The sequence below is a fragment of the Ursus americanus genome, chromosome 7, assembly GCF_024610735.1.
Source record: "Ursus americanus isolate L20-20 chromosome 7, mUrsAme1.1.p, whole genome shotgun sequence".
Lineage (NCBI taxonomy): Eukaryota > Metazoa > Chordata > Mammalia > Carnivora > Ursidae > Ursus > Ursus americanus.
This window is the reverse complement of record NC_142133.1, coordinates 22,313,298-22,338,037: the sequence shown is the minus strand read 5'-3', so window position 1 is coordinate 22,338,037 and position 24,740 is coordinate 22,313,298. Positions and strand designations below refer to the sequence as shown.

The window sequence follows — 24,740 nt, the reverse complement described above, 5'->3', positions numbered from 1 at the left end:
AACCATTCTTGCTCAAAGCAGCTTTCTCATTATAGGACAGGACATAATAATGAATGAGGAATTTTGACACCAATTTAGTTGGTTTTTTTTTTAAAGATTTTATTTATTTATTTGACAGAGAGAGACAGCCAGCGAGAGAGGGAACACAAGCAGGGGGAGTGGAAGAGGAAGAAGCAGGCTCCCAGCAGAGGAGCCTGATGTGGGGCTCGATCCTAGAACAACAGGATCACGCCCTGAGCCGAAGGCAGATGCTTAATGACTGCACCACCCAGGCGCCCCACCAATTTAGTTGTTTGTACAAATGAGAAGTTATTGACCCAAATGCTGTTGACAATACAAAGCATTAGATTAGGAACCTTGTTTGTTTTATTGTTAAATAAAGAAAAAGTAGGAATTACTGTATTTCCATATTGGTTACCATGAAATTTGGGTTAAATTTACACATATTCTGTATCATCTCATAATAAAGTCAAAACTCCCGTATAAATAAAATAAAAAGGTGATTTTAATGAATAACTTTAAGCATAATGCGAGATTTGTCTTTTCTTGAGATTGGCTCAGAGCAGGGTATGTGCTAGGCCCTCAGTCAGCATTAGCTAGCTGCCTTCACTACCACCCACCACATTATCAATATAGAGGTATTTAGGATTCCTTCTGTGTAGATTGCAAAAATCCTGCACTCCTCCACCGCTCTGTGTATTCACACCACTTGCCATTTGACTTTGCAGCTTTTTCCATTAAAAGGTGTTGTGTATTTCTCCATTCTTCAACCCTGGGCTGGCTTTGTGACTTCTTGCCAACAGAATGCAATGGGACCGATAGTGTGTTCCCATCTTAGGCCTCCAGAAGCCTTGAATGGTTTCTGCTTTCTGTCTTGGAACTCTGCACTTCCACCACGTGAATAAACCTAAGCTAACCTGTTGGAGGATAGACCATATGGGCCAGTTGGTGCAGCTGTCCCAGCGGAGGCTCCAGACGTGTGCGAGAGCCCAGCCAGGATCAGCTGAGTCTGAGTCACGAAGCAGAAGTGCCAGCTGACCCATAGACTTGTTAGCCAATGACAAATGGCTGTTGTATTAAGCCAGTGTTCGGGAGTGATTTGTTAGGCAGCTGTAAATAGCAGATACCAGTTCCCGACAGAGACATAAACTCAGGTGGAGAATACAGGCGGGAGCACCTGTCTGAAGGTGGGAGAGCTCTAGTTCAGAAATATGGAGTTGAAGGTAGCTGGGAGGCATTCTGCAGAGGTGTTGAGAAGTACAGTCTGATCTGGAGGCAGAGTTTTAAGAGGGTCCAGCGTTAGGTGGAAGCAGAGACCCCAGGAATGAGTTACATTTTCCCAGAAGACAGAAAAGAGAGCTGGGGAAGTACCTCGGGGAAATCAACATTTAAGGAATGAATCGAGGAAGAAGAAGGTGAGAAGGAACAACCAGAAGAGAGGAGTATGATGTAAGAAAGGATGACAGTTTAAAACTACATTATCACGATCAGAAGGTATGGAAAAGATTCAGAGCGCCCTCCCATACCCAGATGCCTCTGCATTTTGAAGGTGCAAGGGAAGCGTGGGAGGAGCCTGAAAGATCATGACGGAGCTCATATGCCCTTCCAAGGGGTCTGGATTTTATCCTGAACAGTTGTTAGGAAAGGAGTGACTTGAACAGATTTTTTTGTTTGGTTGGATTTTGGGTTTGTTTTGTTTTTTGTTTTTGGACATCACTCTGCAGCAACGTGGGGGGTGGACTGATTGGAGCGAGCAAGACAGAAGTTAGGGAGGCTACTTGGAGGGCTGTCAGAGAAACCCACGTGAGAAAGGATGCAGGCCTGAGCTTGAATGAATGACTTCGAGCCTGAAGAAGAAAGATGGATTCAAGCCAATGTTGGGCGACAGAAGTGACCCGATTCTGTGACTGGCAGGTCAGAGAATACCCAACGACTCCTCATTTTCAGGCTTAGGCATTGCAGTAACTGGTCTAATTCGATGGAAATAAATGTCATCCGGGGGAACACCCTGGCCCCGCTAGCCTGTGACTATGACATAAAGTTGTTCTGCCCGCAGCAGAACTACTTGCTGGAAACCAGCTCCCATTAGTGTCCTATCTGTTATTTCTCAGAGTCGCGGAGCGCCTCACTGCTGAGCTACAGAACAAGTCCCCCGGGTCCTTCCCCTCTAACCTTCTAATCTTGCTGCTTTGCGGCTGCCGCTACTGTTCATGCCCTTCTGAGACCCCTGCTCTGCGGAATCAGTGGACGGCTGTGTGACTGCTGCCTACGGGCCCCATTCCAGCCTTGAACACGGGATGTGCCCTCTCCAGACGAACGAGGTCCAGAACGGCTGCCTCAGGCCGGCATCTTCAGAAATTGGCCAGCCTTTGGCTTCGCCTTATCAGCCTCCACGTGGTTGCTAGATCAGCAACTCGGTGTCATCATCCACCGCCTCCACGTGACCACAGCAATTCCTCTTGTAGGACAGCCCGAGGCTTCTCCGAATCAGACTCAGCCGGTCCTGGGCCCTAGATCTTTCTCTACTCCAGTTCAAAGCATTCCCCACCTTTTATTTCTTGTCCCTGGAGAAACTAGGCCACAGGATGGTTGAGGCCAAACACCTATTCTCTGCTGGAAAACCTCCCTCCCCACGCACCTGCACGCGGTTTTATTCCATTGCTCAAAAGGTGCAACCACACAAAAGTTCAAGGTTAGCGTATGCTCCCTAGCCTGGGTCACGCACGCCTGTCCAGGGCGACCTTGAGAAACCGGGATCCAGGGAAAGGTTTATAGGAAGATCGTGGGTCCGTTTTGCTCCTGATGATGTTGAGAAGATGCGACGTTCAAGTAGATTGGAATGTGAAACAACCCCAGAAGTGGGAGAGGCTCACACACAGAGGGAGATTTCAGGACGCGGGCGGTAGTGGAAGCAATGGGGGTGTGGGCGCTGGAGGCTGGCTCTCACAGCTGGAAGGGCCAATTTTGTGCGTCAGTTCCCAACTCCACAATCATTGGTAGCTTGAAATCAGCAGTGATGAGAGTATTTACATGGCAGCAACCAGCAAACAGCACGAACCTGAACGTGAATTGCACACTATCGTGGGTGGAGGGTGAGATCATCCAAGGAGAGCAAACAGAGTGAGAGAGGAACAGGCCGGAGAAGGAGTGCTGAGGAAGTAACATTTAGGGAGTGGACAGAGCAAGAGTTGTAAAATAGAACAAGGAGCATCCAGGATGCAGCAAAAGGTTGTGCTGTAGACATTAGGGAGGAGAGATTGCACAATAACCCTGTGGGCTGTGTGTCTCAAGATGTCCACACACAAGGTCAGATGGTGCGGTGGAGACCGATGGATCACAGGTGGTTATTCTTATTTTCTAAAAAGTTATTGTGACTGTTTCGAAAGCTTTTTGATGCAAAGCATGGTCAAGCCAGTAAGTGGTTACAATTGCTGAAATAACCAGCCAAGGAGTTTTAAATTCAGTTATCTTGGTCATTGCAACAACGGAATGAGGTAACCATTTATTCTTGGGCAGCAGACCTACTCAAAACTTCTGTCCAATCGCACAGAGTTATAAACATCCAGTGATATTATTCTGGAACTTGGAAAGACCTTAAGAATCATCAATACTCTCTGATCATCCAGCTAAGAAAATGACAGTTCAGAGAAGGGTGAGGCGGCACGGCTGATGGACACACGGCTGGCTGCTGGTACAGACAGCCTAGACCCCCCCGGCCACTCCTCTCACCTGCTGCCCCCCCTTCCCAGAGACTCTCCCCAGGAGGGAAAGATTAACCTAAGTTCAGCTGAAATGAATCTTGAAGCAAAAATGTCAGCACTCTTTGCAAACTTTCTATTAAAATTCAGATAAACCAGGGTCACTGGACCTATTTTCTTCTGCTTGTGGCTACATCTGCAGGAGTATGCAGGAGTGAAGCCCACAGCGGGCTCTGACTGCCGGAGCCAAGGGAAGCGGCGGGGTCTGGGAGCCACTTCGTTTTCAGGATGTTTCCAGGAGGACTGTGCTGGGCAGATGGTCTACCTTCATTTGTCCTGAGTACCAGGAAAAGGCCTGCCGACTGCTTGCTGAATCAAAAGATAATATTTTGAATCTGATTCGGAATCACACATATTATGCAGTGTTTCTTTAAAATACGACAATTTCCACTAGAACTCAATAGGGAGACTAGCTTTGGTTTTACTGGGAATTCAGATCTATCCACTCGTATCATTTTCTACCGAAGCTCTTCAGGGGAACTGTGGTTCACAGTATCAATCTACTGCTCGGCCTCATTTCCTGACTGCTGTTCAGAAGCTCAAAAACATCCCCCCATGGCTTAGGAAGCGCGTGGGAGAATGTTCTACTCCTTCGCCTCATCCGAGCGGGCGGGCTGGGGGGCGGAGAGCTGCTAATTGAGTTTTCTTACTTTTTGACTTGAGTGGATCATGGCAGCAGCCACCTGCGGAGCTAGGGTTCCAAATTGGAGAGATTATGATTCCTCTTTTTTTTTTTTTTAGATTTTTATTTATTTATTTGACAGAGATAGAGACAGCCAGCGAGAGAGGGAACACAAGCAGGGGGAGTGGGAGAGGAAGAAGCAGGCTCATAGCGGAGGAGCCTGATGTGGGGCTCCATCCCATAACACCGGGATCACGCCCTGAGCCGAAGGCAGACACTTAACCGCTGTGCCACCCAGGCGCCCTAATTATGATTCCTCTTATTACTGTTGTTTATCTAGTGAGCCAGAGAGTGTCCCTGTTTATTGCCCTCCAGAAGCCCGTGGGCCAGTGAAATGCCCGGAACACTTAGTCCTTATTGTTACTTGCTTCTTATGTATGACTACAGTCACCCAGTGCTCCCCCTGAATCCTGAATTAATTTCTTAAAAAGGCATCTAATGGACTGTGTGTGACACATGTCCCAGCCACCCCCACTTTTTCGGATTCCAGCTGGCTAATGCCCCTTCAGCCCACCGTCTTTCTCCTTCTCCCGTGACAGCTACGTTTCCGCTCACTGTCCTTTGCATTCTGCATGTTCTCCGCAAGCAGATTTTCCTCTTTTCATATGAAGTAGGTCATCTAAGGAAATTATTCACATTAACATTTACAAAATATATTCTCTTTCTCATGTGGGCGTTACTCCTAAATAATTCGGTTCAGCAGTGAATGTAAATAATGCTTGATATCATCTGCCTCACTTGGTTTTGTTTCTTAGTTTTCTCAGTAGACTAAACACTTTTTTTTTCAGTTGTCTCTGTTATTGGTGCCTTTTCATCTTATTCTTTAAAAAAACATTTATCTTTAAAACCATTTACAGTAAAATGAAAGGGAATTCTCCTTTGTGTTCTCTGTAACATGACTGTGATCCTGAATGTTGTAGTTATTAGTTTCAGAAGCGACTACTAATCTTTACGTTGTAAAACTCTATTAATCCACCAGTGTCTTCTTAATGCATTACATACACACAAACACACACGCGCACACACACACACACGCCCATGCACCCGTGTGAACACATGCATACATATTCATCTATTTATTTACTTCAGATATTTTACATGGGTTTTTGTTTGTTTTAATATGTCTGGCCTTATAATTGGTTAATATATGGGGAAACTTCTTCTTTTTTTTTTTTTTTAAGATTTTATTTATTTATTTAAGAGACAGAGACAGCCCGCGAGAGAGGGAACACAAGCAGGGGGAGTGGGAGAGGAAGAAGCAGGGTCATAGCAGAGGAGACTGATGTGGGGCTTGATCCCATAACGCCGGGATCACGCCCTGAGCCGAAGGCAGACGCTTAACCGCTGTGCCACCCAGGCGCCCCTGGGGAAACTTCTAAGTAACATTCTAATGCTAGGTTTTTGAGGTCACGTGCACATTATAATACCGTAATAGAGAACATTTATTAGAGAGCTTTAACTGGCTAAAGACATGTTAAGAAGTAGATTTAGGAGACTTGCCAATGATTGCTTTCTTTTTTTTTAGGTTTTATTTATTCATTTGACACAGAGGGGGAGAGAGAGAGAGAGCACAAGCAGGCAGAGTGGCAGGCAGAGGGAGAAGTAGGGTCTCCACTGAGCAGAGAGCCCGACACGGGGCTCGATTCCAGGACCCTGGAATCATGACCTGAGCTGAAGGCTGTCGCTTAACTGACCGAGCCACCCAGGCGTCCCAATGATGGCTTGTTGATCTTGAACCAGTCACTTGTGTCCATGATGTCAGGGATGACATTTCCAAAGGATGATGGCGCAATGAGAGAAATGAAGTCAATATGTAGTTTTCTTTTCTTTTTTAAAGATTTTATGTATTTATTTATGTGACAGAGAGAGAGCACAAGCAGGGGGAGCGGCAGGCAGAGGGGGAGGGAGAAGCAGGCTCCCCACTGAGCAGAGATCCCTATGAGGGGCTCTATCCCAGGACTCCTAGATCACGACTGGAGCTGAGGGCAGACACTTTACTGACTGAGCCACCCAGGCACCCATGGAGTTTACATAAAGCAAAGTTTATTCAATTTAAAAAACGGTAAAGGTTATTTATGTCTTTTCTCTTTTTTGGAATTTAAACACTTTATTTTATGGCATGATGGTGATAGTAACAGTAGATGATAATTTTCCACCTGATATCTTTACTCAGCAAAATAAAAATTAAATGATTATGTTTTTCTCTCAAAGGTTTTCTAAACATTTAGGGATTATTATAATCCCAAAGTCTAGAAAGTGACTGATTTAATTCCTTGTGTTTTTCTATTTGCTTACTATACCCCCAACACACACACATCCTCTGCCCTCTTACTGTCCCTGTGGCATTTGCTGTCCCTGAATCAATTTAGAAATCAAGGTCATGCCTGAACTGGTATCTTCTTCCTTCCCAGTTATCATGCAGACTTTCTGTGATACTTACCCTCTGGTTTCATGGGAAAACAGATCCCCAGAGATGCATTTGTTCATGCATATATGCATTCAGTAACAATTTGTTAAGGGCCTAGGTGTTAGTGGAACAGCAGTGACTAAGACAGATGAGTCCCAGCTCCTTCGAGGCTCATTTTCTGTAGGGGCCAGGGGCCAGGGGTGGGGAGCAGAGCTGTGAGGTGGGCGGGGAACAATAAGAAACAAGCAAGCACTTAGGTAACAGAATCCTGTGTAGTGATAAATGTGAGGCTATAGAGTCATTGCAGGTTACCTTCATGACCACCAGAATGGCTGGTGGTGGTGCTGGGGAAAAGGGGGGCTACTTTAGAGGGGTGGGGGTGGGGACAGCTCCACGAAGGAAGTGATGTTTGAGCTGAGATCTGAGTGACAGCAAGAAGCTCTCCAGGAAATGACCGGCAGAAGAGTGTTCTAGACCCAGAGAACAGCATGTACAAAGGCCCTGACTCAGAGTTTGTCCTCTGGGGGTAAAAGGTGTAGAGTGTACGGAAGAGACTCAAAAACCCCGTTCTGAACATACTAAGTTTAAGTCGCTCGTTGGCATCCACGTGGAGATTTTACACATGCAGCTGGACATGCTAGTTCCGAGTTCAGGCAAGAGGTTGAGGCTGTAGATAAAATTTGGGAAGCATCAGCACAGGGGTGACATTTAGCCAGGTAGTGGGGAAAAGATAGGGCCAAGGAATGAATGACCCTTGTGTGGAGGGACACGGAGGAATCCAGGACGAACAGTCAGCAAAGGAAACTGAGAAGGGTCAGCTAGTGAGGCAGGAGAAATCTAGGGAAATTTAGAGATGAAAGTATTGCGCAAATGAGGGCCGACTGTGCCAAAATACAATGTCGACGGAATTTTTTTTTCAAATACAAAATGCACTTTTCATCTATGTTGTTTTAATAGAGCTGCAGTTATAATACATGTAAAGGCAGCTCCTTCCACTTGATTCAGGCACCGCTTGATTTAAATGAACCCTGGTTCCACGTTCACCTTCCCACCGCTCGGCTCTGCTTGCTGCTTCTGCTTCCAGAACAGCCGGGGCCCCTGGATGCTGGGCACCATGCTAGGCTGAGGTCCATTCCCCACCCAGAGCCCAGCGGAGAGTGCAGCCCCCCGACACAGGGCTCACTCTTCATTACCCTTCTAATTCTGAACGCTTACATTCCTCTCATGCTGAGAAAAGAGAATATGAAGTCTTCTGAGACGCAGGGTAGGGTCGGCTCCACTTCCAAGGTAGTTTCAACCCCGTCTCCCTCTACCTCATCAATATAGATTAAATGTATTTTGCATAGAATAGTTTTGGTTTCCCTTTAACTAGGTTAGTGAATGATCAGATTCCCCACCTCATTCCTTTTTTTAGACTGTTGCTGTCTTTAAAGCCTGTCCCTTTTTCCTCTTTGGGTTTGAAAAACAAGGCAGAGAAGCAGAACATTTAGAAAGCAGCTTCCCATGGGGCTTCTCACATCCCTCTTTGATGGAGAGATGCCTGTGAAGATAGCCCAGGAACTGCTGAAGCCTTAGATTCTTTTGTATTATATTCTTTATTACTATTATTCTCCTTTTGTCTATCATTTGGGCAAAGGCATATGATGGAGCCAGAAAGTACTGGGACTGGAATTTGAGAAAACGAAATTCTGTTCCTACTCTGGGCAAGTCAAAAATCTCTTTGATTTTTGGTCTCTCAAGGAAAGGGGGGCAGGCCTCCCTGTAGGATCTGTCTCAGAGGTTAAAGCATACTTTTCAGAAGGGTAAAATCCTATCTCTCAGGCAAATATAATAACAATACATGGCAAAGATTTTATTTATCGAGGGGGACATTAAGATGTTAAAACTGGTCAAAAGAGCATTGGAGATGTGTGTGTGTGTGTACACAATTCAACACAAAAAAGTAGAAGATTTTCAAGTTAGATACAAAACTGGGAAATGTCCAACAGGACAATAAACTGTGATCTTTGTGCTTATCTACTCTATTGGACAGAAGTTATTTGCATCTTCATGAGACAAAAATTTTCATAGTAGCACCTGTATCTTCAGAGTTGTAAAGTCAATAGAAAATTAATCTCAGTACTGCACTGACAGAAGGCCCAGTAATCTTTTCTGCCTATTTTCAAATGCCATATAATTTTTGAGACAAATATATATATATATATATAATGCTGGTTAGCATTTCTTCAGCACTTAGTACCTGCCGGGCAACGCTGACATATATTACCCCTCTGGATGCTCACCACAACCCTATGAGGTAGGTACTTTCATTATCCCCATCTTGTAAGAGAGAGCAGATTGAGGCGCAGAGTGGTTCATTCATCAGGCCAAGGTCACACAGCTCCTAAGGCAGGGCTGGCAATCGAGCTGAGGTCTTACTCCAAAATCTTTGTTTGAACTCTTGTTATTATTATGTGAAAGGTCAAAAGGAATACTGGATGTAAAAGTGCTTTAAGGATTGTGAATGTGCTAGAGAATGAAAAGTGCTATTGTTAAATCTAGATCCCTACTAAAGAATAAGGCAGTAAGAGTTACTGCCAGCCGAGGAGGAGACGTGTTAATTATGGAAAAGGCCTATTGTCCTGGGAACGCCTCTGAGACTTTATCTTAAATCTGTTCCTTTGAATTGAATGGGTTTTACTTAACCCAGCCTACATTTTCCTTCCGCTTTTTTTTTTTTTTGAGTAGATTTCACTGAGACCGTTTCTCAGCCCATTTTTTATTACGTGCATGGGAAGGTGTCCATTCTGAAACCTTTCCTCATGTCTCTGTTTCTTTTCTCAGCCTAGTATACTGGACAGAACACAGGTCTCAGAACTGGATAGGCCCCACTCTGAACTTCAGCACCATGATTAACTCAGTGAAGATTTGGGACGAATTACTTAATCCAGCTTGTTGTGAAGTCTGTCTAACTGCACCAGAATTCCTTGGGGCCAAGGGGAATCGCTCACTCAGCATGCAGGAGAGGGGCCTGAAGAATCTGAAATTTCAGGTCCTCACTGGTGAGAGAGCAATATCGGTACGGACCTTGAAGGTGGTTTTGAGAACTGATATTCAGAAGAACATCAGAAATGTTTGCTCCGTTCTTCCCAACTTCTTCCCAATGAAGGCTGTTAATTTGCCATTCTTCTCTCCTCTGGTCCCCTGTGTGTTCCCACCCCTTCATTCCCGTCCTGTCTCCTCCAGTCCATCCATTCCTTCATCTCCTGTCCCCTCCCTCCTTCCCTTTCTCTTCTCATCCCCTCCACTCCCTTCCCTCCCTCCTTCCGTCCCCACCACTCCCCTCCCCTTCTCTCCCTCTGTCCTCTCCCATCTCCTTTTGACCCCTTCCTTCCCATCATCTCCTGAACCTCCTCTTCTTTTCCCCTAAATTCCTTCCTTTCTGGTATCCCCTCCTCTTTCCTCTTCTCTTCTCTCTCACAAGGTCCCTGAGACCAGATGGGTCCTAAATAATGAGGTTGGTCCTCACCTTACTAATTAACAGAAACTTTGGAATTTCAGTCTGGGGGACTGCTGGAGCCTCATTCTATTCCAACTCTCACTTTGATGAAGGAACTGAGAACAGAGAGAGTAAATCCAAACTCCCATATCCTGACTCCCGTCAGTGCTCCCCCTAATACATCGCTGATCTGTCTCTGTGTGCTTTTAACAGTGTCATGGTTCACCCCCATCTTTGCCTCGTGCTGTATTGGGGGGACTGGGAGAAATGGGACGATGCATTATTGCTGTGGTTTGCTCATAAAGAGTGAGATAAGGTCTTCTAACCTGAGACCACCGAAGAGAGTATGTCGTAGTGCATAAAACAGAAAGGTCAAGCTTCACCACCACGTGTGCAGCGTCCTCCTTAATTAGCCAGGAAAACACAGCAAACACAAATTGCGAGCTAACGCATCTATAGTCACTTCCACAGAGAACCACAGTTTTTGCATTCAGTGTCCCTGGGAAAGGAACAAAATGGCGCCTGGCAGGAGAGAAGGCTGGCGGGGAAGAGAGGTAATGACCTTGGTGAAGGTGGCCAGAGACCAAGTTACCACAGCCCCACGCCTCCTACGAGTTTCTTAGGGGAGAAATGAAGATGCTCCACCAGAAGGTATGCGTCATGCTCTCCTCACGCCGAGGGAGGGAGCTGAGGCGGTGCTCACCTCAGGGGGGGGCTCAGGTTAGCATGACGGGTCTTGAGAGCCCCACAGAGCGAGCTAGGCTGTCTGTGAAGCAGATTCTCTAGATTTACACAGTCTACATTTAATTCCCTTGAGTTATGTCTGAACCTTTCATCGGTGGTGTTACTGGCTTTCAGGCAGCTGCACTCGGAGGAGGGCCGGCATCCACACTGGGGCCAGAGCACTGAATAGGTGTTGCCCCTGTTTACCCAGACCTGGGGAGGGCAGCAGTAATTTGGGGGCTTCTCTCAGGGCAAAGCGAAGAATAGGCCAGTCCGCAGACTCAGAAGGTGGATTAGTGGTTGCTGAAGGCCAGGAGGACTGCAGAGTTTCTTTTTCAAGTGATGAAAGTGGCCTGGAATTAGGTAGTGTGATTGTTGCACAACTTCGTGAATATGTTAAAAGCACTGAATTCAAATGGGTGAATTTCACAGCATGTGAATTATATTTCGATTTTTTATATTTGAGGGGAAAAAAAGGGGCAAAGGTGAATTTGGACCAGTGCTCAGGGTCGTTGAGGCAGCAGCTGCTCTCCCCCTAGGTATCCTGCCTGCCTATTATAAGATGTTTCTAAGTGTCTTACGTACTTTTTCATAATTTTCATTCTTATGGTGGGCATGATGGTCCGCTGTGTATCATAATTCATGAAGAGATATTTCCAAAGCTGGTGATTTAAGAATGTTCCACATTTTACTATTATAGATATCAAACAAGGTCAAAAAAGCTCTCTGCGCTCTGCCACAAATCTTGGTTTTCCACCAACTTACTCCTGGAATCTCTATTCTCATAGTGCTGGATGACTCATTGTCCCTATTTTAACTCTATGTACCTTTTTGCCTGTAGTTTCCTCTTGTCCCCTTAGGTAAGCCTCATAAAAATCTAGCTCATCTGACTTCATCTGTGTTTTTATTGCTGGGCTTACTGCACCATTTTGTCGTGTTGCTTATTTACCTACCTGACCGCTCTGCCAGACTGTGAGCCCCCTGAGGTCAGACACAGTGTCTTATTAATTTCTAATTCCCTGTTGCCTCTGCTTGACAGGTGGAATGTGTAAAATATATGTTAATTGAATTTGATTGAATTGCAAAGATTCTGAAGCACACTGCTGAGGGTGTCTCTCTGCTTCTGTTCAATTAGTCTCCTTAGGGCTAATTGCAAAATCTGGAATCACTAGGTTAAAAGGCACGGGTGTCTCTCCTTACTTGCCACGGAGCTTTCTCAAAGCTGGTACCGGTTTGTAGTGCCGCCTGAAGTGAACACCCTATCACCAGCACCTTGCCAGCCCATGCATTTAAAAACCGCTAATTTAGTAGGTGTCAAATAACATTTCAAGGTCGCTTTAATTTGCATTTCTTTGATTACTACCAGGGCTGAACATTTTCTCAGGTGTTTATTTACTATTTCTATTTTCCTTGGGGGGAATTGCTTGTTCATATTCTTTGTCCACTTATCTATCAGAGTAAAGAAATATAACTAATAAATTTGAATAAGCTCCTTTTATATTTTATGTATGACCCTATATGCTGTCACATATGATATATATTTTTCATTTTCTCTATTTTCTTACAGTTTTGCTGTTTTTCATTGTACGGAAGTTTAAAATTTATATACGTCACTTTTTTTTTTTAAGATTATCTATTTGTCAGAGAGAGAGAGTACAAGCAGGGAGAGTTTCAGACAGAGCAAGCAGAGGAAGAAGCAGGGTTCCTGCTAAGCAAGGAGCCCAATGCAGGACTCGATCCCAGAACCCTGGGATCATGACCTGAGCTGAAGGCAGATACTCTACTGACTGAGCCACCCAGGCGTCCCTATACATAACTTTCTTCATGATTCCTTAAGAAGTTTCGGGGAAAAAAATGTTCTTTTTCACAGATCCGCCAAGTCTTTTATTCAATGTTCTGTTCTTTTCTCATAATAAAAAAAATTTATTAATCTAGCTGAATTATATCAAGTCTTAGCTATTTTTAAAATTGTTACCACTAATTTCTACACCTCTTATCAAATATTCCTTGGGTCAGTTATGATTATGTGATGGCAAGTAACAAAAATCCAAACACCAGTGGTTTAAACAAATAGGGGGTTAGTTTTCTCACTCTACAGGAAGTCCAGAGGTTGACAGCTTTCCTGAAATGTACCTGTGGGATTTTACTTTACAGAGGTGACTGAATAATGACACAGAGAGATCTGTGCCATTGAAAAAAAGAATTTACTATTTACATTTCCCGATTGAAGAGGGCATGCCAGGCCACGCAGGACTGCAGAAGAGTCAGGTTTTGGTCAGAAGCAGTAGCTAGAGAAGGCGTAGGCCAGAGCCTTTATTTGGGGTTTCTGCGGGCAGGACAAGACAGGTCAGAGTAAACAGCTTAGGAATGACTAGTTTGAATAATTCTGGTGGGTTTGGGGCTATTACGGTGGTGTCTCTAGGTGCCTGGTACCTGGCCCTGAGGCTTGGTGTGTGAGAGTAAAAGGGGGTGGTTGGTGTGTATGTGAGAAGTGCACTTCCCAAGTAAGTTGTTTATTGCCTTGAGATATTAGCTAGCCCTGGAAGAGCCATTCTGTCCTGCCAGCAAGATTTTTAATGGATCAGGGCATCATCGGATACAAAAAAGCTTTAACAAAACAAAACAAACCATGATTGATATAGTAGCTTTTGGCGTCATTTCAGCATCTCAGTGATTTGGGGCTAGAGACTCTAAAATTCTCTTTGCCTTTCCCTCATGCTTACCACCTCATGGTCCCAAGATGGCTGCTGAACCTCAAGCTATCTTGTCGATATTTAAAGCAGGAAGAATGTTGCATTCAAAGCAACAGGAAGGAAAGGCAATGGGAACCACATCAGTTTCTTTTATCAGGAAAACAAAAAATTTTCTCAGAAACTTACTAGCAAACTTTCATTTATGTCTCATTAGTCAGAACTGCCTCATATGGTCACATTTAGCTGAATTTAATTCTTCCTGCTTTAATAGAATGCAACAAAAAAGAGAAGGTTGATAAAGACCGTTGAATCAGCTGAGAAGTGTCTGCCACACATCTTCGTTCTCTCCTTATATTTAAAAAAACTATTTTGTAATACATTAAAATATTTTAAATGTATATGCATGCGTATACATGTATATATAGTTTTACTTCCATTTATTCTACACAAATGCTTCTAAAAATTGTTAGGCCTTTTAAGTCTCTTTATTTGGTTCCATTAATCTGTGGTCTATCTAGCACATTACTTTAATCCTTATTCTATTATATAGGAGTTTTTAATGGCTGATATTGGCAGAAACTCCCACTGCCTTTCTTTTCTATACTCTATGTTGATGGTATTATTATTTTTATGCACACATTTTAGAATAATTTTATGGATTGAACATAATTATTGGGCTTTCAATCAGAATAGTATTAAATCTATACATGAAACTCAAATCCAATTCTATTGGTTTGTTCAGATATTTTAATGTTATTGTCTTTTTTACCTTGGAATTGTCTCTATTTCTTGTTTGAATCATCTTATCATCTTTTAAGTGTTCTAACAAAGTTTTGAAGTTTTCTTTTTAAATGTCACATTAGGTAGTTCCTAATCATTTTATTTTATTTTATTTTTATTTTTTCAAAGATTTTATTTATTTATTTGACAGAGATAGAGACAGCCAGCGAGAGAGGGAACACAAGCAGGGGGAGTGGGAGAGGAAGAAGCAGGCTCACAGCGGAGGAGCCCGATGTGGGGCTTGATCCCATAACGCCGGGATCACGCCCTGAGCTGAAGGCAGACGCTTAACCGCTGCGCCACCCAGGCGCCCCTAGGTAGTTCCTAATCATTTTAAGTTTGGGAATTTGTGAGTAGGATGTGTGTGTGTTATGTGTGTATGCCAATAAATCAGGTCTTTTTTAAAAAAAATTTTTGTCAGGCTGGTAATTGTACGTAGGAGTTGTCTTGTATTTTATGTTTTTCTTGAAAATCAAACTGCCTCGTTTAAATGAACTCGTAACTTATAGATCAGGGACTTGCCTACTTGTTGATCAAATCTCACCTTCTGTATCAGTTAGTTTGGGTTTGATTGTATGTAACAGAAAACTCAAGCCAAGCGTTCCTAGGCAAGAGAGGTTCACATCACTGAGGTTGGCTCAGCAGCTCTACCAGGCAACGAAGGGTTGAATTTCGGTTTAACTCTTCACTCTGCGGGGCAACATAACCTTCCTGCCGAGGCTGCTGGTCCTTGTGGTGATCGAATCGCCAACAGTAATGACTCAGTCTGTGCACTTCCAAGAGCGCCTGGCTGGCTCAGTCGGTAGAGCTTGTGACTCTTGAACTCGGGGTCGTGGGTTCAGAGGTTGCTTAAAAATTAAAAAATTTAAAAAGTTTGTGCACTTCCTTATTCATGTCCATTAGAGAAAAGATAGCATTTCTTTTCCAGACTTTCTTCCCACCCAAACCTCCCTCTTTTCCACATCTTTTATAGTCTTATTGCCACTTAGTCCTTGCTTACCCCTGAGCCAAAAAACTGGCTAGAGCGATGAACTTATGCTATTAGACTTGAGTTGAGGAGGGTGAAACTGTTCCCCCAAACCATGTGGGGTTCGTGTAGAAGGTATGACTATTGCCCCCCCTCCCCCCCAGTCAGCTCCAATCTTTACCACCACATCAGGGGAGTTACCAAGAGTTGAACAATGGACATCAAGGAGGCAACTGTAACATCCACCACACTTTAGATGTCACTTTTTCCAGGACACCTGCCTTGCTGCCCTAAGTCCAAGTTCCAAGTCTCTAATGTGTTCTTTTAACACAGGGGATCATACCACAGTAGACCTCTCTGTTGACTTACAGGACCAGAACAGTAATAATTTACTTATAATCCCCTGGCTATCTTATAAGGAAGATATATCTTGTTAATGGGAGAACTTCATTGCACACTTGAGAGTAAGACTTAAGTAGTGTGCATAAGGAAGAAAGATCCAGAGAGCAGCTTTCAGGGCAGACCCTGGGCCAGGGGCCTGTCCCTAGACTGGAAGACTGGGGGTGGTGTAGATGGGTAAGGAGGTTAAGGATTGACGTGGTATGAGGGAAAAGACGCTTATGGGGGCTTTCAGAGAGAAATTCTGTGAGGTATAAACTACTTCTCCTGTGCATGCCTCAGTAAAATACCCTTCATCTTGGCCTAAGAGAGTGAATTTATTTTAGGAGCATGAAGAGAAGGACAGGGGTTTGCATTCAAAATGGTAGGGCAAGAATGAGAGTGAGCCTTGCGACATCATGACATTGGGTCTCACTTGTCTGTACTCCTCCCTAGACTCCTAAGTTCTGTGAGGGCAGAGATTAGGTCTGTCCTGTTCACCTCTTTGCCTAGCTCGGTCCTAGTACACAGGAGCTTGGTAAGTATTTGTGAATGAATGAATGAATGAATGAACAAATGAATAAACAAACAAGCTTGGTAAAATCAGAGAAACATTAGTCAAATCCCAAGTCCGCAGAATGGGGAATATGATAATCTCCTTTGTAACATTATCATGAGATTTGCCTAATTTAATAAATGGTAACCAGAACTGTAGTTATTAGCTCTTCCCAAATTCAACCAGCTAAGCTACAAATACTAAGAATAACAAACGCTAACATGTATTGAACATATTCTTTGAGCAAGAAAGCACTTCATGCGCATTACTTTAATGTTAATGCTCCCACCCACGCTGTTCCTCCAGGACATTCCGCACGCCCAGCATCCAGCAGTATCTCTAGTCGCTCACAGGCACCAAGATCTAGGTAGGTCAAGAAGGAATGCTTTGCTGGTCTGTTACTTGCGACTTCACTCTGGAGAGATGCACAGCTTAGTTGCTCTAACAATATTGGATAGAAGATAAGAGACCGACAATTTACTTTTAATAGTGAACTGCGGTAGATTCATGATCCTTGTAGCAACAACGACCACATGACCTTAGAGGCAGGCAGAGGCTGAGCCTGTGGTCACTAGTCTAGGAAATGTCGAGAGTGGATTTGTGAGCACCAGGAATCAATGTGCTTTGTTTTCTCACAAGGTCCATTTCTGGAACACTGAAAATGCTGAGGGCTAAATTCAGATTTCAAGACGATATTCAAAGATCGACTGGCAAGAAGGAGAAAGGGACTTTGTTAACTGTTCATATAAGTCCTCTGGGCATATTAACATTTTGAGATATCAGTTTTCTTATTTCTAGAATAGGAATAATAATATCTGATTCTTCATCTCTTATAGGAGTATTTGAGTGTTTAATAAAGCAAGGTTTGGATTTTCTCTATGGAAAAGTGCTACAGAGATACAAATTATTTCAAAAACTAAATATATACGAACTCCACGTACACTCTGAAGCGTTGAAGGAGAGACACTACAGACTCATTTAAGATTAATTTCTCTGTGAGTTTCAGATCAGTGTTGTGCACTGGCGTCTCCTGAATAATACATCTATGATTCTACATGTGTATAAAATATAAATAAATATACTCTTACAGTTGTGGATGCTCTTAGGTGCAGAATCATGTGCTTGTTGGTGTTCTTAACTCCTTAGATTTCTGTCTTTTCAGAAAATATCTAGTGCTCACTTTGACAATATTGTGTAACACTGTCACATGAAGTTGTCACTTGCTTTACAAGTCAGAGGGACTTCTCAAAGCTTAAAGCAGCTGGCAAAGAAATAAGGTAACAAGAAAAGCTAACTTCAAGCATTTCACATCTTCTAGACTAAAATAACTCCATTGTGTAGGAAAAGTGTTTTCATCAAAACACTGGAAGATTTTAATTGAGAGCGATAATGATGGTCATAATGATTGCTATTAAGTTTTGGTAGTTAAAAGGAACAGGCTTCAGTTATCTGAAATAGATCCCCTGACATGGACAGTTCAGTCTCTCCCGGTGAGTTTTTCCGTCACTAATCCTAAAGCCTTCGGCATGGGGAGACCCGTGTTCTGCTCCTACTTTGGTGGGTGTGGGTGATCTGGAGAAAGTCACCTAATCTTGCTGCCTTTGTTTTCCTACATGTCAAGTGCGGAGAACGGAGTAAATAATCTCGCCAGTCCTTTCAGCTCTATGACATTGTGATTACTTTCAATCACTTCCAAAAACTTAGCGCTTGTCTTTGGAACAGTGCTAATCAACAGCCTGAAATGAGAGCTTAAAATTAAGTGGGACTCACTAGGGTCACCACAATATAAAAATATAATATTATTAGAATAGAGTAGAATCGAATTGAATATATAATACTGCCATCACTGAGTGATCGTACTGCACCAGACTTGGCGTTTATTATCCATTTAATCCTCAGAACAACGTCGGGAACACCCGAGCACACATCTCAAGCAAGGGGTTTAACAACTTGCGGAGTTTCCCTTGCCAGCTGCCGGGTCCTTACCTACACACACAGATCTAAAGCTGTCGTCGCCTTGCGGTGGCGCAGGGGGAGACGGTCGCTGGGATTGCTTTGCTCGGTTTTTATCCACCTGAGGCATTTGCTTAGGTGTTCACCAAGCCCCAGAGCAGATCAATTCTTTGCCTTCATCTTCCGAGACATATTGGTAGCATTGGCATGGTCGATTGAAACAATGCTTGAAACAGTTGCCTGCGGCGTCCACAACCCCGAGCACACCTCGTTCCCTTGACACCTCTCCAGCCCCTCTTTCTCCGTGACCTTTGCTGGGTCCTCCTCATCTTCCCAGTCTCCACCTGTTGAAGGGCCTCTTCTCTTCTCCGCCTGCGCTCACTCTCTGGTGATCTCATCCAGGCTGTGGCTTTAAATAGGACCTATACGCTGATGATTCTAAAATTAAACCTCCATCCGGATCTCTGCTCTGAACTCCAAACAAATATATTCAACCGCCAACTCAACATTTTCACTTGGATACCTGATCTCAAACTGAAGAGACCAGAACTTTCGATTTTCTCCTCCAAACCTGTCCCTCCCCGCCATGTTCCAAAATTCGATCAAAGGCACTAGGACGCTCCTAGCTGAGAAACTACGAGTCATCCTGGATTCTTCCTTTTCTCTTACGTGGCACCTTTCACCCATCGGCAAGTTCTGTCAGCTCAAGCCTGGAGTGTTATCCAGACTCTGAAGGCTGTTCACTGGCTCCTCACCTTCCCCTCAGTCCACACACCTACATCTTTGCCCGAGACTATTGCAATAACCTCTGATGGGTCTCTTAGCCTTCACTCTGGCCACCAATCTATTCTCCAAACAGCAACTGGTGATTCCTTTAAAATGCCCGTCATTGCAAACTCATTAAGAAGACCCTTTTTGCCTTTGTCTTTTTGTTCTGCCTTTTCTGTTATGAAGATTGATTCTGGAAGCTGTGGCGGCCATCTTGAAACATCACCAGCTCTGAGGAGGGCAAGGTAGAATGACAGAAAGACCCTTAGTACTAGACGATACCATCGAGTGACTGAACAAACTCAGGACAGATTGCCTCAAGACTTTTTGATAACTAAACAATAAATGTCCTTGTGGTTTGAACCACTATTAGGTTTTCTATTACTTGAAGCTCAATGCATTCTAACCAATACAGCCAGAAAAAAAGAAGACTCACTGGCCCACAGAGCTATCTAAGTATATGGAAACCACAAAGTGACAGGAAACATCACCATAAATATACAGATTAATTTAAAAGAATTTTACACTCTTACAGAAGGAAGTGAAAAAACCAGTAATCAAATATGTACTTATTTCTTGCAAGGTTCCCAGGATCTGTTAATGTTTCTTGGTAGAAAAAAAAAATATTACTTTATATTTCTGATTAGCATCCAGATACTTTTTTTTTGGATTGTAATCTTTTTCAACTGTGTATATCTCAGGAAGCAGCCTTTAAGGGAATGATATGGTGGTGGTTTTTCTCCCTCCCTACATCCTCTGACCTCTTTTATTATTATAGAATACTACTAAATTATGTAAGATGGAGCTCCCTGGGATTTGAGGATGCACTGCCTGGTGGGGGTGTGGGAAGAATGTGATTTCTCTATTGATCTAGTATTGGGAGTCTCTTTAATTCAGGCTCTGTGTCTACTCAATACAAATCTGTTTTTGAAGATGATAACGAGTAATTGAGTTTGCAGAAAATGAAATTGATTGCCTAAAGCTGGAAAAGTTGGTGACGAAATAGCTTTTTATAAGTAGACTTTAGAAATAGAATTCTAATGTATCCTATTTTTTTTAAATGCTAGATGACCCTTACGTTACACAAAAAGCCAGGGGAATGGACTCTGTGATTATTGTCAGCAAGGCGGTGAATCCTTGGCCTCGTATAGACAGTGAAAGTGGCTCTGCCCCACAGTGCTCTTAAATGATGATGGGGTGGGGGTGAAGTGGCCACATCGTGTTTTATCCCTGCGGTCACCGGTGTTGGTTTGGATGCTCTGGCTGGCTGCGAGGAGTAGGGGGAGAGAAGAAAGGTGCCTCCTTCATCCTTTGCTTCCTCATGATTTTCCCTCCTGAAGCTGCATCAGGAAACAGGGATACTCTCAGTTCAGATCAAAGTTATCTGCAAGTAACAGAAAACCCATCTTAAGGTGTCCTATACAGATGTCTTTTTCTTTTTGTTTTTCCACATAACAAGAAACCCAGAAGCAGGCTGATGCTCATTTAACTCAGCTAATCAACAGTAACACCAGGCACCTAGTCTCTTTCTACACATCAGCTGTAGTGTCCTTTCTGTGCTGGTCTTCACCTTCATCACTGACTCTCGACGACGGCAAGATGGCTGTACTCCATTATTTGAATCCAAGGCAGGAAGAAGGGAATGGGACAGGAGGATACTACTAGCAATATATATATATATTCCAAATTTTAAATATATATATATATTTACCTATATATATATTTAAAATTTGGAAAGCAAAATATTCCACAGAAAAAATTCAGAAGACTTCTGTTTATGTGTCATTGGTCCAAATTGTGCCACATGGCCATCCCTTGATGCAAAGGGGCTGGGGTAAAAAAAAAAATAGCTTGTCACATTGCCTGCCTGAGAAAAATTGGAATTCTGTTGGTAAGATGCTGCCACAAAATATATGAAGAATAGAAACATTCTCTCCTGACCTGCTAAAGGTCATTAGTCTGCTTTGGGTTCTTCAAGGGCTCCAGAAGCCGTGGTGGAATCTGGTAGGAGACAGCAGTAGAGCCCAGGAAGGGCAGCAGTGTTCATTGGGAGGGACATCCCCAGGACAACATTCTGGTTTCTCTCCTCATCCTTTACTCTCTTCTCACCATGAAAGGAATAATGACTTCTCTGATGAGTGATTTTAGAGGAAGGAACCGGGCATACTCTGATCATCCCTTTCCTCCCTCCTCTCCTTTGGGATTTCCTGACTCATCTGTTCCTGATCATGCAGGAAGCTTAGTGGACGGTCCTTGACCCTATGGGTGAGGACTGAGATTGTCCAGCTGTGCCTGTGACTGGGGGCAATGTGGAATAAGCCTATTGTTGCACAACTAGCTCTGTCCTCTAATTTAGCATTTCTCAGTAAGAAAGCCGATAATTTCCATTTTCACTTCTCTGACACCTGTGTCTAGCTCTTAATTATTATTGAACTCAGATGAGTGAAAGAGAGGTCATATGTATGTTCACCCTAATGCCCCTCCGTGCATGAGCCTCTGTGTATCCTCAGACTAGTATGGCCCCGGGACACCCAAAGCTCTAATGATCCACACTGATAAACCTGAATATGGAAGATACCATCAAAAGACGTAGTCTCCTTTATGTGAGTAATGCTTGGCTTCCATTTTTATGACCTTCTTTCTTGCCAGGATCATGTAGTTGAACTAAAGCTTTTAGGCGCAGCTGGACAGATAGTAGTCTCTTTGCTTGAACTTATTATACAAAGTGAATCCAACGTAAGTTAGCTAAGGTTTAAAGACGATGAAGGCAGTAAGACCACCTTCCAAATTACTATAAGGATGGCTATTTATTGGACAAGAAATAAGTATTCATTCTTGGATTGAGTGAAAAACAAAACTCCAGAGGAAAGAAAACAAATTTCTGAAAATATCCTTTTCTTCCCCTCATAAAAAGAACACTGGCAATTCTTCATTGTTAGGCAGCTGTGTTTGGAAACTGCTTTTATTCATCTAGGTTTGGGGTTACTTAAGATCCTGTACAAGTCATGACCCATATACCTAAGTCTGATCCAAAAGAAACTCTCATGTTAAAAAAAAAAAGCATTATACTCAGGAAAGTTCAGCTATGAGAACAATACTGAGAATTTCCTAAAGTGTTTTCCAGATCTCACCAGCTCTCTGTGCATAAATATGCATGTAACCAAAATGTAGTTTTGTGGCTTCTGGGCAACTCTCATAATTTAAATCATATCCTTAAAAATCAACAGACCCACCCATGTAGAAGAGTTAAATAAATTCTCACTGCTTGGCTGCCCAACAGGATCATGATTTTCCCTGAAAAGACCTCTTTGCAGGATGTGGGAGTCCTGTAATGTGGTAGGGAGCTGATTGGGCAGATCAGAGAGTGGCAGCATGCCCCGAACCGCCCAGTTCTGATGGAAGACTGGCAGCCGGGGGTTCCCAAAGGTGCTGTTTGTACCCTGGCCACTCAGTGCTCCATTAACCCATCCCGGTGTTGTTCACATAAGAGAACCTACAGCAGAACTGCTGGAAAAAACCCTAAACTGCTCTGAGCATTAGGACGGAAGCTGGTGGCATGGAACGGGATTGGTTTGAATTCCAGAGGTTTGACCCAAATAGAAATGTTTAAATGTAATTGCAAATTTCCCACCCAGGTGAGGCTAATGGACAGGTAACCTTGACCTTAACAGTTGTATCCTAAATCCTTTTTACCTTTATTTGCCAAAATGCACCCCACCAAGTAAAAGGAGTGTATCCACAAAGGCTTTATCAGAGAAGCACCATCACTAGGTGTGACATAATAACAAGGGATTGACATGGGGGTTTGACCTTATGCAGTGTGGGAGCTGGTTGAACAGTCTCCGTGAAGTTTGCTTCTGCCTCTGGTACTGGAACTCAAAGTTCGCAGGCAGGCAATTGGAGAGAGAAGATGGGTGGGAAGTAGGGGAAGCAGAGGAAACTGGACCGTGTGAGGAGGAGGCAGAATCTGCAAGGAGGGCTGGACCTCAGAGGGGACTCTCACCTACCTTCAAGGCGCCAAGTCCAGAGCGCGGGCGAGCTGCGGAAGCAGCCGGCAGCCCCTGGGCCCTGGAGGAGAGCACACCGGCCTGAGAGCTGGAGGAGCTGCTGCAGGACACCTGGAGGGAGCCGGAAACGCTGTGGTCTGGCCATCTGGTGGGAGCCTCTGAAGCTCTACGGCTGGGTGTGAGTGACGCCAGCGCCCCGGGCCGGCACCAACCTTCTGAGCACAAAAAGAAAACAGCGACTTCATTTCTGCCTTCTGAATCGCAAACAAAATTTCCCTCCTGACCCAAGCCAACTGTGCAAGGAGGAGGACTCCGGGAAACCTAGCCCCAGCTTTGCTGAAGTGACAGACTACCCCTCCACCCCAGAGAGGAAGAAGGCAGCTGGGTAGGCTGTAGAAATACTAGTATCTCGATTATGTTTCTGGATGGAAAACTGAACGTGCTTTACAATCAAGTAGCCAGGTTAACGGAGGGCAGGAAAATGGGACATTTTCACTTTACATGACAAAGGGAATCTGAGACAGAGCATAGAAAAGGGAAAAGTCCAGCATCAATTATTCAAAATATAAAAAGATACAGAGAAAATGAATAGACACCTTGAATAGAATCAGTGTTGAAGGCATACAAACTGCCCTAGGGAAAGAAGATTCCTTGAAAGGGCTCTAGTAGCAACAGCAGTAAGGGCACCAGCGGAACAGACATTTAGGTCTTCACTGACATCCGTCGGAACGAGCAGGAATGTGCCAGAGAGTAAATCGGGGTTTCTGTGCTTATAAAAGTCCTGATGAAGGAAAGAGATCCAGCTCTCCCTGTCAATTCTCAGCATCTCTAGAGAAGGTGCCTCTACTAAATCATCCGTAGGATAAAGGGAGGTAAGGCGCCATAACCCGTGGCTTGCCAGGATTGTCACATCCTCTGTAGTTTGGGGTCCCAAAGGTGCATTTCTGATTGGGTTCCTGGAATTCTTCACACCCACATGCTCACACACGCATACTCTCTCCTCTCTTTCACATTTTTCAACCCCCATGATTTTCTCTAATGGGAAACTACAGCCTTGAGTTGTAACCAGATGGGTAGAATGAACCAGCCACTTCTACAAAGGGACATGGTGGCCTTTAAAACCATCACTGTGGTACCTGCTAATGACAGGCACTCTGAAGTGTTTCAGAGGCATTTGGAAGGTGCGCTTTAGCCAGAGAGGCTTGTGTTACAGGAAGTGTCATTTTTCTGTATATCGTCAGGCTGGGCATCCTGCTAATTGCACACATACAATTACCCTCAAGTGCACTTATCCTTGACCTGCCCACATTATAAATATTTTAGATCTACATGCTTCTAGTCTGAGAAGATGACTGTGAGTCATCCTTTCCTCTCTGGGTCGTAAATGAGGTTGCTCTTTACAACTGGGATAGAAAGCCAGGACTCACTATATCTTGGTTTTTATGAAATATTAAAGGGGAGAAGAATTTTAACCAACATGAATGACATACAATGTAATGACTGTATATTTGGGGTTTTTTTAAGATCTTATTTTTAAGCAATCTCTACACCCAACATGGGGCTTGAACTCACAATCCCAAGATAAAGAGT

The 24,740-nt window shown here is 43.8% G+C and overlaps 1 long non-coding RNA gene across 1 annotated transcript; it reads right to left on the bottom strand.

Moving 5' to 3' along the window:
- Positions 1 to 14,641: 14,641 nt before the first annotated feature.
- On the bottom strand, positions 14,642 to 23,420 carry LOC148109644 (uncharacterized). The gene is made up of 3 exons (XR_015725075.1): positions 23,151 to 23,420; positions 18,409 to 19,374; positions 14,642 to 15,369 (listed from the first exon to the last, which is right to left on the bottom strand). It is a non-coding gene; the product is annotated as an uncharacterized LOC148109644 (long non-coding RNA).
- Positions 23,421 to 24,740: the final 1,320 nt, after the last annotated feature.